The sequence below is a fragment of the Lycorma delicatula genome, chromosome 5 (assembly GCF_047948215.1).
Source record: "Lycorma delicatula isolate Av1 chromosome 5, ASM4794821v1, whole genome shotgun sequence".
NCBI classification, from domain to species: Eukaryota; Metazoa; Arthropoda; class Insecta; order Hemiptera; family Fulgoridae; genus Lycorma; species Lycorma delicatula.
Genome location: NC_134459.1, coordinates 181478909 through 181495040, shown reverse-complemented (window position 1 = coordinate 181495040; position 16132 = coordinate 181478909).

Genomic DNA, 16132 nt, shown 5'->3' with positions numbered 1-16132 from the left:
TGCCTACACAATTCCTCCCTTCTACCTGTCCTTCCAATATTAAAGCGACTATTCCAGGATGCCTTAGTATGTGGCCTATAAGTCTGTCTCTTCTTTTAACTATATTTTTCCAAATGCTTCTTTCTTCATCTATTTGCCGCAATACCTCTTCATTTGTCACTTTATCCACCCGTCTGATTTTTAACATTCTCCTATAGTACCGCAATTCAAAAGCTTCTAATCTTTTCTTCTCAGATACTCCGATCGTCCAAGTTTCACTTCCATATAAAGCGACACTCCAAACATACACTTTCAAAAATCTTTTCCCGACATTTAAATTAATTTTTGATGTAAACAAATTATATTTCTTACTGAAGGCTCGTTTAGCTTGTGCTATTCGGCATTTTATATCGCTCCTGCTTTGTCCATCTTTAGTAATTCTACCTCCCAAATAACAAAATTCTTCTACCTCCATAATCTTTTCTCCTCCTATTTTCACATTCAGCGGTCCATCTTTGTTATTTCTACTACATTTCATTACTTTTGTATTGTTCTTGTTTATTTTCAAGCGATAGTTCTTGCGTAGGACTTCATCTATGCCGTTCATTGTTTCTTCTAAATCCTTTTTACTCTCAGCTAGAATTACTATATCATCAGCAAATCGTAGCATCTTTATCTTTTCACCTTGTACTGTTACTCCGAATCTAAATTGTTCTTTAACATCATTAACTGCTAGTTCAATGTAAAGATTAAAATGTAACGGAGATAGGGAACATCCTTGTCGGACTCCCTTTCTTATTACGGCTTCTTTCTTATGTTCTTCAATTGTTACTGTTGCTGTTTGGTTCCTGTACATGTTAGCAATTGTTTTTCTATCTCTGTATTTGAACCCTAATTTTTTTAAAATGCTGAACATTTTATTCCAGTCTACGTTATCGAAAGCCTTTTCTAGGTCTATAAATGCCAAGTATGTTTGTTTGTTTTTCTTTAATCTTCCTTCTACTATTAATCTGAGGCCTAAAATTGCTTCCCTTGTCCCTATACTTTTCCTGAAACCAAATTGGTCTTCTCCTAACACTTCTTCCACTCTCCTCTCAATTCTTCTGTATAAAATTCTAGTTAAGATTTTTTATGCATGACTAGTTAAACTAATTGTTCTGTATTCTTCACATTTATCTGCCCCTGCTTTCTTTGGTATCATTACTATAACACTTTTTTTGAAGTCTGACGGAAATTCTCCTTTTTCATAAATATTACACACCAGTTTGTATAATCTATAAATCGCTTACTCACCTGTACTGCGCAGTAATTCTACAGGTATTCCGTCTATTCCAGGAGCCTTTCTGCCATTTAAATCTTTTAATGCTCTCTTAAATTCAGATCTCAGTATTGTTTCTCCCATTTCATCCTCCCCAACTTCCTCTTCTTCCTCTATAACACCATTTTCTAATTCATTTCCTCCGTATAACTCTTCAATATATTCCACCCATCTATCGACTTTACCTTTCGTATTATATATTGGTGTACCATCTTTGTTTAACACATTATTAGATTTTAATTTATGTGCCCCAAAATTTTCCTTAACTTTCCTGTATGCTCCGTCTATTTTACCAATGTTCATTTCTCTTTCCACTTCTGAACACTTTTCTTTAATCCACTCTTCTTTCGCTAGTTTGCACTTGCTGTTTATAGCATTTCTTAATTGCCGATAGTTCCTTTTACTTTCTTCATCAATAGCATTCTTATATTTTCTACGTTCATCCATCAGCTGCAATATATCGTCTGAAACCCAAGGTTTTCTACCAGTTTTCTTTATTCCGCCTAAGTTCGCTTCTGCTGATTTAAGAATTTCCTTTTTAACATTCTCTCATTCTTCTTCTACATTTACTACCTTATCTTTTTTACTCACACCTCTTGCGATGTCCTCAAAAATCTTCTTTACCTCCTCTTCCTCAAGCTTCTCTAAATGTTATTATACTAAATACTTACAAGAAAGATTTTTTTTGTATTATGTAAAATATATTGTACACCTGTTAGAAACGTATAAAAAATTTTCCAAATTTATCTTATTAATTAAAAGTTTTTTCATATTTTTTCGGTGTTTTGAACAAAAACGTTCCTGTTAATTAATTTTCGTCTTTTAAGAAGTAGCAATTTTAATTACGGATGACTATTTGGTCTTCCACCCTTACGGCCACCTAAGGAACACGTAACAATTTCATTTCCTTCTCCTTTGTTGTTTCCTTGTCTTCCTCTTCTTTTCGATATGCGTTTTTTTTCCTTTTCTCGGACCACTTTGTTCCATTTATGTTATCTTTCCTACCTTGGAATCCTATTTTTCGCACAAAGAAACATCGTTTTCTGTTATTCCATCCTCTTTTATGTTGTTTCTTTCTTAATATTATTTTAATTTGTTGGATCCAGCTTGCTGTTAACTTATATTCCCTATGGTACTTGAAAATCTGTTTCGTCACCGTGTTGTCATTCATTCTGTTCAAGTGCCCGATGAAGATCAATCTTCTTTTTAAATATTTCCGATATTTTTTCTACGTTTTTACATACTTCTACACTTTCCTAATAATTCTTCCCTCTAACAAATTTAATTTTTAATCGATTGGCATTTACAAGCATATAAACATTCTTTTTTAATTACAATTTTATAACGCGTTGTTTTTGCATTATTTGATAAGTATTTTTTGTTGCAAATATTCTTAGTCAAACTTCATTGTATTCTATGAATCCTATCCTCTATGGAGGGTTTCTTTAATACATTTTTTTGGATTGTCTGTCCTAGATATTTAAATTTGTTAACCTTTTTTATTTGGCCGATATTTGTTAACAAATATCAAACAAAAATCTTTGTTCACTCTTAATGTTGGACGTGAATTTAGTTTTTTTACAGAAATTCTTAAAACTGTTTTACCGTATTTTTTCTAAAAGATTAATTCGTGTTGTTGTCTTTTATAGGGATAGTTATATATTTGTATATGTTTAATTTAAAGAGAAAGGTGTATTTCTTTTTATAAGGCGAGTAAGAAAATGTGAATAATAATTAAAAACAACCTGTAGTATGATGTGGATGAAATTATATTTTTAAATAATAAAAATTTAATTTAGTTTTTTGTAAAAAAATTATTTGCGAGGACTTTGTCTTAATAACAGTAGATCACAATAACAGTTACAAAGATTACATTATAAAGTCGTTGTTACGTTAATTTTCTCATTTGCAACAGTTAATGCAACGTTTGTTTAAAATAATTTGTCTTCGAGTACTAATTTCTTCGTTTTCTAATTACTTTTATTGAGTTGATTTATTTTCAATCGGCTTCAAAAACAGCGTATCAGGTTTTCATTTTTAAAACTAATTATTCCTTACTGAATAGATCTCATTTTTAAAAAAATGCATATTAAAATTATTACTTTAAAAACTTGGAAATTGGACGAATCAAAGAAATAAATGAGTTCATGTTACACAATTACAGGCTATATTTTGGAAATATTTTTATATGTTGTTCACACGAGTATAAATTCTAATTACGATAAAAATTAGTCGTATAAAAGTAGTTTTCTTTAATTAATATTTTTCAAAGAAAATTTTAGTAATAATATGAAATTGTACAGATTAATAGAGAATTGTTTCCGGAGAAAAGTAAAACTATTTTCGATTGTTTAACGTTATTAAAAAGCGATTTATTGCTGCTCTTCAATTTCTTTAGGAAAGATACAGATAGCCAAGTGTAATATTAGAATGAAAATAAACATCAATCGACTGAAAAAAAGAGAAAAAAAACATGTTACAATGATTACGTAAATATTCAATCCGCCGCAATGAACAGCCGTGATGTAACAAACTTGAATCTATTTATTGTTGAATTTTTAATCAAAAATTGATTCATTTACCGTTGTTGAATATGTAGTAGGTATTACCTTGTATAACTGAAATAAAGGTAACACAGTTAATACTCTAATTCTCTTTTGATATATTATTCCTTTTCATTTCCCTTTTGACATAAATATTCTATTAATCTAATATTATCATGTTCATTACGATTTTGTATCGGAAAAAATAAATTTATTTTCTGAAGTTAACCCGTTAGTAAATAAAACAAATTATACATTTAAAAATAACTTAAATATAATTTGGTTTTATAAATTTTTACACCGATACTCGCTACATACTTTGCTTATCATTTTATATAAATTATCACAGATTAGAAGCATAATGAGACCGTCATTAGATGTCTTTAGATATGGAATCTAAATAATGATATTATTGTATTGAAATGAATGAACTCAGAATATATATTCTCTTCAAAATAATGGAATACGTTTTGCATTCGAGTTACTTGTTCTGTATTATAAATGCGATGCATTATTTACTTTAGTTATTGTTCGTGGTTGCAACACCTGCTACCTCTTACAAAAGCCTCTAGACTTTAAAAGAAAATTTTGTAATCTTCAGCGCTTATAAAAATTACGGAAAAGGAAATGTTAAACCACAAGGAATACTTTTTTTATTATATATTGTAATGTTATGAAATGTTTTTATTATTTCTGTTATTTTTATTTATTACTTTTTTACTTATTAAACTCTGTTTTTTTTATTTTCAAAAGACTAAGTGTGCATTTTTAAAACGTGTTCAGTTGTTTGCCTTATTTTTTCACAGCCAAAATCGTTGCGCATAAACAATGAATTTCTATATTTTTAATCAAATATTTTCTCTGGTTTTATTTTCAGTAAACAAATTTTTATTCAGTAACATTATTTTGAATGAACTTGATTCATACATATATATATATATATATGTGTGTGTTCGCGCGCGCGTGTGTGTGTTGTGTGATGGAGCGCGCGCGCGCGCATGCGTATGTAATATGCTTCTATAAAGTACTTAATTTCTTCTTCCATATTAAGTTAATATTTTTCATATTTTTATTTATTCCAATAAAATTAGTTTGACGGTAAATTTTTTAAACGGATTATGTTACATCCTAACATTACCCTTTCTCCTGGTTTGAATTCAATTTTTTTCTACGTATTATTTCGATAGATTAATTTAAATATTCTATCTTTATCTAAGTCTCATTTTTCCTTTCACGAGTTTGTTTTTTATGAATGATTTATTCTGTAATTATTTTGTAATGTTTGCCAACGGTGAAGATCTTTTTCAGTTTTAGTTAATATTTTTTTAAACATAAGATAGTGATAATCTTTAAAAAAATTCATTTTTCTTGAAACAATTTAAAAAAATTACATATTATGAAAATTGTATTAAAACTCAACAAATATTTATTGTATTTAAATTTAACCTAAAATGTTTATTGCTTGAATGATACTTTCATTTTCCTCCAAAGCGAATTTTGTTTCAAAAGTTGTATTTAAGAAATTATGACATGAAGGATTTATAAAATCTTGGGGGAAATGTTTAATGTCATTACAAGTATTAAAGATTTTTCAATTAGTGATCATGTATCAGAATTTTTTTAGAGTAATATAAGTTAATAGTTTTGATATACCCCTTCATTTAGCCCCTTAACATTTAGTATTATCAGAAACTGAATCGTGATTCTGCAGTTGATTAGCTCTACGATCGATTAATTAAAATAAGCCTGTTGAAACTTGAAGGTATAATAAGATCTCTTTTTAATTCTTATAGGGCTGAAAAAACTTTGACGATCGGGGATTTGATAGTTCCTTAAAAAAAATCAAAAGAGTTACTGATGTCGCAAAGAAACTTTCTTGAGAGATACCCTGAAAATATTTTTTCCGAATTGAGCTTTAGTCCTGAATAATGCGTAAGGTTTAATAAAATCAAGGTAAAGTCACATGCCGGCCTCCGTGGCGCGAGTGGTAGCGTCTCTGCCTTTCACACGGAGGTCCCGGGTTCGAATCCCGGTCAGGCATGGCATTTTTCACACACGCTACAAATCATTCATCTCTCATCCTCTGTACAGTAATGCTTAACTGCGGGCCCCGGAGGTTAAAAAAAAAAAAAAAAAAAGTTAAGGTTACATAAAATCAGAATCCAGGTAAAACAGTTGTAATACCATTCTCGCAGTTAAGCGATCAGTGAGTAGTTGGATGGCCTAGACGTGAATTCGGTGAACTGGCTGGAAATTCACTATACATAATCTGAAAACCTGATGCTTATTTGACAATAATAACGATTTAGGATGTAGTGTATTTGCTAGTCTCAGAAATAATATGAAGATCCAATAAATGCGTTAAAATTGTACCGACCCGATTGGCTTAAGGAGGCAGCTTTTCCTGTTAACTTTATCGTAAAACTAACTATTTACTCAAAAGGATATTATAATATTACAATAATAAAACGCTAAAAAATAAACCGGATAATTTCATAGGAGGAATTTTTTAAGGAAAGCAAAGGGAGATTGAGTAAGAATAATTAATGTCATAAGAGAGTTTCGTAAATGTTCATTGCAGTCGAGAGTTCAAAGGTTCAAATCCTAGTAAAGGCTTTCACTTTTATACGGATTTGAATACTAGATCGTGGATACCGGTGTTCTTTGGTAGTTGGGTTTTAATTAATCACACAGCTCAGAAAGGGTGGGCCTTAGACTGTACAAGACTACATTTCATTTAAACTCATACATATCATCCTCTGAAGTAATACCTGTCGTTGGTTCCGGATGTTAAACAGAAAAAGAAAAAAAAGAAAAAATTAACATTACAGAAATATATATTGATTGAGATGAGCTAGCCGAAATGGTAGGGAAACGTATTTCGCCTGAAAGAAGAAAAACTTTCAATTAGAAAACAGCTAATTACGGTGTAGGATAGATCGAAGAAGTGAGGAAAAAATTGAAAAATTCTGAATGAAGTTAAATTTAAATTTAGAACATGATTGGACTTCCTGATGCTACAAGCATAAAAACGGGGACGGTTATGGGAAGAAAACCGCTTTTAAACTTTGCCTGAAAAATACATGTATCTTTATATTTTAATCGTAAGTATCAAAAAATAGTTTAGATTTGTCATTCGGTTGTTTGAACTATGGTATTTTCAAAACATTTCTTTTATTCATAGTTCTATTATAATTACAAGTCAGACGTTAATTTTAAATATTAGATAAACTACCCTGTGTCCTTATTTTCTCAGTGTTCTCTCACTAGAACTTTAATGTGTTCTCTCTTTAGTGTTCCCTCTCTATACTAAAACGTAAAGGCTATTTAAGTATAAATTACTTTCTAATTCTTGTATGATTTTAGATTTCTTTAAAATCATATAAAAATTAAAAATATTTGCAAACCTTATAACGGATTTTTATTCCATAAAATTACGTTTATTGAACAAATTAACATAAAGACGACGTAATTTACGTAAAAAATTGATCAAGTTTTGTATAATTCTATTTAAAAAATATATATTAGTACTAAACAAGTATAAATATAATTTAAGTATAAATATAATTTAACCAAACTTAACCTATGCTCGCTAACCTTGACTAATTAACACCGCAATGTTTTGAGTATTTATTTAATAAATTCAGTAATTATTGCAATTATTTGTTATTTAAATAATCAAAACACTCCTGTTAATTAGTCAAGGTTAGCGAGCGTAGGTTAAGTTTGGTTAAATTATATTTATAAAATAAATAAATATAAATAACCTTAACCATTTATTAAAATTAGTAAAGAGACTGTTTTGAATCTATGTTAAACTCTATATCCGCCCATTTTCCACTGAAATCCGATTTACTAATTTGTTTTTAAATAAAGTTGTAGCTGCGGTGGCGTTAATATGTAAGTACCGAACTTTTTCTTTAAAACAAACAAGATATAACAAAAAATCATTTACATTTGTGTCTATGTAAAAAACAAATTAAAATTAAAAAATGACAGACTATAACCTGAGACCTTTTAATTATGAGATTGGAATGCTTACCACCTGGCTTCTACTGCTGCTGTGATAGCAGATATACATATAAGCTGATATTTAAACCGCTCAAAAATCTTTAAATAGTGTTCAGTAGAAATTTGGTCATAGTGGATTGCTGTAGGTGTGATCGGAAATTTAAAAAAGTTAAAAACATTTGGTCCAGTTTATTGTTTAATATGTACACTTTTTTACATAAATTTTTGAAATAATATTAAGAAATAAATTTTTTACTGTATTAACTGTGTTATATAATGTCTTAAATAAAAATAATATTTAGTAAAAAAAATTAAAACGTAATGACTGGTATAACATTAGAGCATGTCAACAAAAATATCCATTTTGACGATCCCTGAATCCCCATTTTGACTAGTTTTGGATACATACATATGTATGTATCTTGCATAACTCAAAAATGATTAGCCATAGGATGTTGAAATTTTGGATTTAGGACTGCTATAACATCAAGTTGTGCACCTCCCCTTTTGATTGCAATCAACTGAACCAAAAGTGTCCAAAAAAGCCCAAAATCCAAAAAAAAATTGGATTTTGTACTTTTTCTTAGCTGCAGTAATAAGCCCACATTCTTTGCAATAATTTATCATAAGTGGTACTTACTTTGATTGGTTCCAGAATTATAACGAAATGAAATTTTAATTAATGAAAAATTTGGATCTTATAAGGGGAAGGCACATCGGTTTGAATCAAACTTCATTCCTTTTTTTTCTTTTTAATTTAATATATTGATTTATTAATCTACGATAAATAATAATAACAATAAAAAAAAATTATGATAAAATATCAGAAGTTATTAATGAAATAAAATTTTTTATACTTTTCATTTTAAAAAGATGTGTATATCTAATTTAATATTTGTATAAGGAAGTCATGTGGTGTCCACATTAGTTTTTTACATTTTTGTTTATTTTTACTTTGTTTAGAACAGAATACAACCAGTGTTATTTGTGGAATATGTTTAAAATGAGGATAAAATGCATGTCTGCCTTATTCTGAATAATGATTTTACTTGTCATATAAATTGGATCGATTAAATTGCACGTTTGAAAAAATTTTCATTGTGTATGTTAGTATTTGTATCGTGAATTTAATTAATTGTTATCCAAGGAAGAAATTTTAAATATTAATTACTTTAAATTATTGAAGGTTAGGTACTGCAAAAGCTTAACTAAATTTTTTATCTGTGTATTTAAAATAAATGAGGTGTAGCTTAATTTAATTAATTAACTTCACTAAAATTATAAAATTTATGTGGTTTTACTTAGCTACACTGTCGATAAAACGTAAAATTTAATTTTTTTTTGTAAGTAGGTTATCTGTTTTATAAAGTTTGCAATCACAGATTTTTTTTTTTAGTATAAAAAGTGCAAACTTTTCTGTAAAAATTGAATTTTCAAAATTATTTATACTGCACATGTGTCGACCTGTATTACAAATCAGTATAAAACGATGATAAAAAATTCAAAACATTGGTGTTTAGATCTCGCTTAATTAGGTAGAAAAAATCCAAAAATGTCTCAAAGTTTGGTATTCGCTGTGTAGACGGGTGAAGCAACCCATTGGGTTGGTCTAGTGGTTAACGCGTCTTTCCAAATCAGCCGATTTGGAAAGTCGAGAGTTACAGCGTTCAAGTCCTAGTAAAGCCAGTTATTTTTACACGGATTTGAATAATAGATCGTGGATACCGGTGTTCTTTGGTGGTTGGGTTTTAATTAACCACACATCTAAGGAACAGTCGAACTGAGAATGTACAAGACTACACTTCATTTACACTCGTACATATCATCCTCATTCATCCTCTGAAGAATTATCTAAACGGTAGTTACCGGAGGCTAAACTGGAAAAAAAAAGAAAAAGAGAGACAGGTGAAGCAGCTTATAATTAAGACTTTGCCATTATAAAAAAAAAACCTTTACATCGTCATATCAGGCAATTTTTTTATCTGCGATATATTATCATTTTCATCACATACAGCTGTCTGAGCTGAGCTAAGTTCTCTTCTACCATGTCAGCGTTCTCATTCCATCTATTTTCAGCTAAAACTTTTGATTTTTTGGTAGCTACCATTTCTTTATAGATCATCTATAATTTTTTACTCTTTCAGTTGTACTCCTCTGTTTTTTGCACTTTCTATAGATTGTTTTATGTATCCCTCTTCTCATGTTGAGCACCCTATCTGTACTCTAGATTTAATATTCTGAAAATATTAAACTTTTGCTTTCATTCAATTTTCCCATTACTTTTTCATTTTTAATCTGGTCTGTCTATTAAATTATCTCTGACCGTCATGACTACATGTAAAACATTTTTTCTAGCTTTTTTTTTGTTCTCTTTTGTTTAACACCCATGTCTCATAATCTTTGTTTCATTCCGTCAACCTCCATGGCAGAGCGGTAGTGTTTCTGCCTGTAATCTGGAAGGTTTTGGGTTTGGATTCCAAAACCTTGGAGTTTATTTTTACAATATAAAATTCATCTAACATCAAGAAACTGTAATTGGGTATCATTCTGTTATTTCTGAAATAGATAAAATAAAAGAGTAAAATACATGGCAGATATAACGTTTATTTAAGTCTCACTCACCTTTTATTTACAATAAACCAGTGGCGCCTTACTGTTCTCCAGTATTATTTTTATAAAGTTATATATTTTTAAAAATCAGCTAAAAATCTAATGGACCCGTGCTACTCCACAGCATTGCTATTAAAAAATAATGATATATATTTATAAAACTCTTGTGTAAAACCAATTCTGTTTATAACACTTCTCACCGCCAACCCATTTGATCTTTGAGTCATTCTGAGCAGAATAAAAAAAAATAAACTCTATCTGTTCAGTAGAACGCTCACATGGATTGGAAATATTTTTTTAATATGCAAGATATTTATTTTTTATACTTCAATCTTTTACATAATTTTTTTTTTGAAAAGACATTTGTTTGCCTACTGTCATTTATTTTCATTACATTTGTTTCTTTGACATTTATTTTCATACCATGATATTAATTAAATTTTTTTTTTTGTTATTAAAAAAGAATGTCAGAATTTTTCAGCTGTCACTTTTTATTCTTGAACATTTTCTAAATTTGTTGTTATTAAACTTATATATATTTATTATTATCTTTTAAACTACATAGGATCACTTTAGTCGGTCCATTATCCAAGTCTCTACGATAGGAGTGTTTGGGCCTTGCAGTCCCTCCCAGTACTTTTTCATACATTCTGATCTTTGTGCCCTTTCTAGTTTAGAAAATGTTCGTATTGTGTTTTTTTGTGAGTGTGAAGCGAGTGTTTTTATATTGATTTTCTTGTTTAATTTTGTCATCTGTGGTGTCTTCTGATAAAGGCCAATTTCCTTCAGATCCTCTCTTATTTCTCTGAAACCTGTGCATCTTGTCTTGGTGTTTTTCAAGTCAAGATTCTACTGTACTAGCCGTTTCAGAAGGTTGAATCTTGCATCGTCATGACATGTGCAAAAAATCTTAGTTCTCCTCCGATGCGTGATATCAGTGACGGGTTCTAACTCTTTGTAAATGAATTTGTTGGGCACAATCCACCACTGCCTGTCTTTCTGGTACTTTTTATCGATGCAGGTCCTTCCAGTTCTTCTTTTGATTTTCTGAAGTCTGTGTTTGATTGTTTGTTCAGGTGGTAGAGTGTTTCTGCTGCATAAGTGGCTTCTGGTTTTATAACTGTGTTGTAGTGTCTTATTTTTGTGTTTATTAATGGACATTTTTTTATTGCAAGCGTACCAGGTTAATTTTTCAGCTTTAGTTAGTTTGTTTCTTTGTATTTGAATCAAGGTTTTTTCATTTAGGTTGTTTGTTATTATTTGTTCGAGGTATTTAAATGGGTTACTATTTTGAATTTATTACCATTTATGTTTACTTTTTTTAATCGTGTTGGTTTTGTGGGCTTAATTTCTGTCTTTTCAAGTGATATTTTTAGGACAATTTTAATTGCATGTTATTAACTTCGAACTTTGTTGATGTCGTTTGTTTTTTTTTTTTTGTCTTCAGTCATTTGACTGGTTTGATGCAGCTCTCCAAGATTCCCTATCTAGTGCTAGTCGTTTCATTTCGGTATACCCCCTACATCCTACATCCCTAACAATTTGTTTTACATATTCCAAACGTGGCCTGCCTACACAATTTTTCCCTTCTACCTGTCCTTCCGATATTAAGGTGACTATTCCAGGATGCCTTAGTATGTGGTCTATAAGTCTGTCTCTTCTTTTAACTGTATTTTTCCAAATGCTTCTTTCTTCTTCTATTTGCTGCAATACATCTTCATTTGTCACTTTATCCACCCGTCTGATTTTTAACGTTCTCCTATAGCACCGCATTTCAAAAGCTTCTAATCTTTTCTTCTCAGATACTCCGATCGTCCAATTTTCACTTCCATTTAAAGTGACGCTCCAAACATACACTTTCAAAAATCTTTTCCTGACATTTAAATTAATTTTTGATGTAAACAAATTATATTTCTTACTGAAGGCTCGTTTAGCTTGTGCTATTCGGCATTTTATATCGCTCCTGCTTCGTCCATCTTTAGTAATTCTACTTCCCAAATAACAAAATTCTTCTACCTCCATAATATTTTCTCCTCCTATTTTCACATTCAGCGGTCCATCTTTGTTATTTCTACTACATTTCATTACTTTTGTTTTGTTCTTGTTTATTTTCATGCGATAGTTCTTGCGTAGGACTTCATCTATGCCGTTCATTGTTTCTTCTAAATCCTTTTTACTCTCTGCTAGAATTACTATATCATCAGCAAATCGTAGCGTCTTTATCTTTTCACCTTGTACTGTTACTCCGAATCTAAATTGTTCTTTAACATCATTAACTGCTAGTTCCATGTAAAGATTAAAAAGTAACGGAGATAGGGAACATCCTTGTCGGACTCCCTTTCTTATTACGGCTTCTTTCTTATGTTCTTCAATTGTTACTGTTGCTGTTTGGTTCCTGTACATGTTAGCAATTGTTTTTCTATCTCTGTATTTGAACCCTAATTTTTTTAAAATGCTGAACATTTTATTCCAGTCTACGTTATCGAAAGCCTTTTCTAGGTCTATAAATGCCAAGTATGTTTGTTTGTTTTTCTTTAATCTTCCTTCTACTATTAATCTGAGGCCTAAAATTGCTTCCCTTGTCCCTATACTTTTCCTGAAACCAAATTGGTCTTCTCCTAACACTTCTTCCACTCTCCTCTCAATTCTTCTGTATAAAATTCTAGTTAAGATTTTTTATGCATGACTAGTTAAACTAATTGTTCTGTATTCTTCACATTTATCTGCCCCTGCTTTCTTTGGTATCATAACTATAACACTTTTTTTGAAGTCTGATGGAAATTCCCCATTTTCATAAATATTACACACCATATTGTATAATCTATCAATCGCTTCCTCACCTGCACTGCGCAGTAATTCTACAGGTATTCCGTCTATTACAGGAGCCTTTCTGCCATTTAAATCTTTTAATGCTCTCTTAAATTCAGATCTCAGTATTGTTTCTCCCATTTCATCCTCTTCAACTTCCTCTTCTTCCTCTATAACACCATTTTCTAATTCATTTCCTCCATATAACTCTTCAATATATTCCACCCATCTATCGACTTTACCTTTCGTATTATATATTGGTGTACCATCTTTGTTTAACACATTATTAGATTTTAATTTATGTACCCCAAAATTTTCCTTAACTTTCCTGTATGCTCCGTCTATTTTACCAATGTTCATTTCTCTTTCCACTTCTGAACACTTTTCTTTAATCCACTCTTCTTTCGCCAGTTTGCACTTCCTATTTATAGCATTTCTTAATTGCCGATAGTTCCTTTTACTTTCTTCATCACTAGCATTCTTATATTTTCTACGTTCATCCATCAGCTGCAATATATCATCTGAAACCCAAGGTTTTCTACCAGTTCTCTTTATTCCGCCTAAGTTTGCTTCTGCTGATTTAAGAATTTCCTTTTTAACATTCTCTCATTCTTCTTCTACATTTTCTACCTTATCTTTTTTACTCAGACCTCTTGCGATGTCCTCCTCAAAAATCTTCTTTACCTCCTCTTCTTCAAGCTTCTCTAAATTCCACCGATTCATCTGACACCTTTTCTTCAGGTTTTTAAACCCCAATCTACATTTCATTATCACCGAATTATGGTCGCTATCAATGTCTGCTCCAGGGTAAGTTTTGCAGTCAACGAGTTGATTTGTAAATTCGTTTGTTAGCAGTGCCAAATTGTTGGCAAAACCAACACGGTTTGTTTTGATTTTTCAGCCTATTTTTACTTTTGGTGGCATTTTTTAAGCCATTCCCTCATTACCATTTCTAGTAGTTGTGTGACCTCATCCGCCTTGGTGCATGTATATATGTCTATAATTTATTTTTTTAAATTATCTATGTCTTAATTTTTCATTACTCTATTGACACTGGTAAAATAATAGCGCAAGACAAAAATACTTTATATAGATTTGAATACTAGATCGTGGATACCGGTGTTCTTTGGCGGTTGGGTTTCAATTAACCACACATCTCAGTAACGGTCGACCTGAGACTGTGCAAGACCGCACTTCATTTACATTCATACATATCAATCTCATTCATCCTCTGAAGTAATACCTTATGGTGGTTTCAGAGGCTAAACAAAAAAAGAAGACAAAATACAAAACTTGACAACATATTTTTTCATATGTTTTGTAAATGAACAGATTTCATCGTGTTTTTATAAATCAAAACACGAATGAAGTTTTATTAGTAACAACTTTAATTTTGTGATTTATTTATTAAATGTATGTAAGGAAATGAAAGATTTCCTTTCGTAAGAGATCTCGTAAAACCTGAGGTATTAATATGAACAGTTTTTACCAAAATAAGTGATCAGATTCTCTTATGAAGTAATTATGAAGGTAATTATGAAGGATACTTAAAAAAGTATGGGTAAAGGGATATAAGAGGATTTTGCTGTTTCTTGCCTCCTACTAAATAAAGCAGAGTTTAAAGATGTTAAAGGATGCCTCCTATGATGCATATGTAATAAAGAAAAAAGTCTTCCAGTAACATTTAAATACAGATCAAATTTTATTATATAAGGAAGATTAAACAAATTTTCTGTTTTAGACAATAAATCAAATTTAAATTTAAATCTCAAATTTGGAAAAATATAGATTATCAGTAATTCCAATTGAAAATTCAAATCCATCGATTGATTTTTACATTTAATTTAAATCTTTCAAAAAATTGTAATTTACAATTAAAAATTACCGTAAATTTTATTACGGTGGCAAAATATTGGTTTCATTATTTTTCAACTGTTTGAAGTAGCAGCAGTTGTAATTCTTATTTTTATTATTAATGACTCGAGTAATTAACATTTACGTCATAGATTTTAATGTTTTATTATTACTTTATTTTTTTATTAAGAAGTCATATTCGGATTCTCTGAAAAAGCAGATATCTTAACGAAACTGTGTTAAATTATTATAAAAAAAAAAAAGGAAGCGGTAAGCACTGAATAATAAAATTTAGTGAAATGATCATATTCTGTTACTAGCATGCGATATGCTAAACTATGTGATCGTGCAGCTGTTTGCTGTTTTATGGTCAGAAAAAACATTCAAACCACACTCTCAACATGATTTTTATGTATTATTGAAAGTAATAAATAATCTTGTAATAAGATTTTGTAAAAATATTTTTGTTATGCATCTGTAATTTATTTAAATTAAATTTGTAAACTACATTAGTCACAAATATAATATTTGCCTAACATAATGCTTTCATTATTCCTTATAACATGTTTATTCTATTTTTAAAACACAACACATATACACACACACACACACACACACACACACACACACACACACACATATATATATATATATATATATATAGACACGAGGTGCTACCCAAAAGTTCGGGGAATTTTACCATAAAAATAAAATAGCTTACCATAACTTCCACTATCTCCTTCAAAGTAATCCCCTTGGGCATTGATACAGTGATCCCAGCGTTTTCCCCATGATTCCATGTATCTCCGGAAGTCTGCAGCTGTAACTGTTCGAAGCACGTTCTGCGTTTCTTCCTGAATCTCCTCAATTGTGTTAAAACGACGGCCTTTCGATTGAAATTTTATTTTCGGAAAGTCACACGGGGCAAGATCAGGCGAATAGAGTGGGTGGGGAATCACTACCGTCTTTTTGGAAGCCAAGAAATTCCAAACGGCTAGCGATGGTGCGC